This window comes from Centrocercus urophasianus, unplaced genomic scaffold (assembly GCF_019232065.1).
Source record: "Centrocercus urophasianus isolate 14NV4802_14NV808 unplaced genomic scaffold, USGS_Curo_1.0 seq_1165, whole genome shotgun sequence".
NCBI classification, from domain to species: Eukaryota; Metazoa; Chordata; class Aves; order Galliformes; family Phasianidae; genus Centrocercus; species Centrocercus urophasianus.
Genome location: NW_024884326.1, coordinates 18,045 through 20,117, shown reverse-complemented (window position 1 = coordinate 20,117; position 2,073 = coordinate 18,045). Strand labels below are relative to the sequence as shown.

The window sequence follows — 2,073 nt, the reverse complement described above, 5'->3', positions numbered from 1 at the left end:
AGTGAGCAGCAAGGAACCGACTGGGTCTCAGCTTCCTTCCTGCCCTGCGCTTGGCTGAGGGACCCTGCGACCAGCTCAGGAGGTCAGAGGTGGCCATGGGCCCAGCTTTGCCAGATTTCCCTGCCAAAGGGGGCAGTTCAGGGAAAGACACAGCCTGGGTGAGCCTGAGCTTTACTCCTGCATCTGAGGGAGCTGTGGACATCAGCGTGTGCCTGACTCATAACGGTGTGGGTCAGCTGTGGATGCTCAGTGTTCTTAAGCAGCCCAGCTGTATCTCTGAGGCTGTATTCACAATTTGTGAGGCTGACATACCCTGAGGATCATGGCATCTCTCACTTTGCTCTCACACCCTTGCTCACAGTCTCTGAGGAATGTCTTGAGCCCTGTGCCCACGTCCTCGCTCATGTGCTGGAGTCACTTTTGTGCCTTTTGGTGTCAGGGCTCTTGGGGCAAAACGTGCCTGGACACTGCCACACATGTAATGCCTTTCTGCGGTGCACACTGGAGGATGCAGAACTGGCTGGGTCTGCGATGCTTTATGAAGCTGCTCTGACCTATTTCAGCAGCAGGGGAACTCTTCTCACCTGGTCTAACCCTTAGAGCAGCATAGAGTGACCTGGGGATAAGTTTTTGTTTCTGCTTTCTATCCCAAGTCCTTTCCTTTCCATGGAAAGAGCAGAAGTGGTCCTTCAGAGCTGATTGACCCCTGCGCCTGCTGTGTTTCTTTTCCCTTTTTGTGGATGAGCAAGTACCCCTTTAGGGATGAGCGTCTCTTTGCTCCTCCCATTTTACAGCTCATAGCGGGGTGCCCAGGACACCCCACAGTTGTGGAGAGCAGCTGGCACAAGAGAAATAAGTCCTGAGGCTGCAGCAAAGATTTTGGGTCATTTGCAGTGGCTCAGTGGGAGCTTGCAGAGGCAAAAAGCAGCTGGAGATGTGCTCTGCAGTTCTGTGCTGGTTTGCAGATTCCTCAGGAGTGGTCCTGGGTCATCTGGCTTCCACCAAGAGTGCTCCTCTTCTCTCCACAGATCACATCCCAGGTGCTGTCTGTCTGTCTGTCTGTGGTGGGTTCCAGAGCAAGGAGGCCTCTCCGTGCCATCGCTGCACGTTGATTTCAGCCTGTGGCACCCACGTTGGGACACATGGATGCTCCAGGAAACAGCTGTGAACCCTGGGGCTGGAATAAAGATTCCAAAAACAATGCAGAAAAGAAAAGCAGAGGTAAGTCTGAGTTTGTGCAGGAAATTCTCAGGAAACACACCTGCTAAGGTGAAGCTGGGACCATCCGGTGAGGTTTATTTTGGATGCTACTCTGCAGCACCCATTTTGGAGCAGCCAGTGTGCTTCCCATGGATGCTCGCTGCTGTCCTGAGCCCTTTATAAGCTCAGGAGCCCCTGCTACAAGGCAGCATAGTGCAGAACTAAAATGGCGTGGTTTTGTAGGAGGGAGCAGGGGCTTTGTACCAGGGAGCTGCAGAGCATCCTGGGCACAGCATGGCAAGATGGGAAGATCCACTGCGTGTCTGCGTTGGCTCCACAAAACTGCACGGGGGCACAGCATCTCTAGCAAGAAAACCTCTGCAACTCATTCTGCTCCTTTATCTTTTTTCAGAAATGACACGGTCCAGCTCATTTTGGCCATGGGACACAGCAGCTCTGACAGCATCCCAGTGCTGCGGCATCCCGCTGCTGCCTGTCTGTGGGGCCAGGGCTGATCCAGAGCAAGGCAGCAGCTTGGTGCTGCAGTGGGAAGCGGAGGTGTGTGGAGTGCTGTAGGTGTGCTGGCTGTGCCGCGTCGCTGTGGGGTAGAGCTGGTGCTGCAGTGAACCCTTGTGGGATGTTGGTGGTGCCTGGGGTTGGAGGGCTGTGCAAGCTGGCTATCGCAGGGCTGGGGAAAGCAGGGATGATGAAGGGGATAATGGAGAGAGATGGCTTTGGTGGGGTGCCTGATTTTTTCGGTGCTCTGGAGGGTTGCTGAAGTTCCTCAGGAAGCGCAGCATCTCTCCCTTGTAAACGTTTGGGGCTGAGGCAGTGGGGTGAGTGGAATGGCACAGCTGGGTCTGGGAATGATGG

The 2,073-nt window shown here is 54.6% G+C and overlaps 1 long non-coding RNA gene across 1 annotated transcript; it reads left to right on the top strand.

Moving 5' to 3' along the window:
• The first annotated feature begins 6 nt into the window (after window positions 1–6).
• On the top strand, window positions 7–2,043 carry LOC122155480. The gene is made up of 3 exons (XR_006167259.1): window positions 7–158; window positions 1,029–1,221; window positions 1,613–2,043. It is a non-coding gene; the product is annotated as an uncharacterized LOC122155480 (long non-coding RNA).
• The last annotated feature ends 30 nt before the right edge of the window (window positions 2,044–2,073 follow it).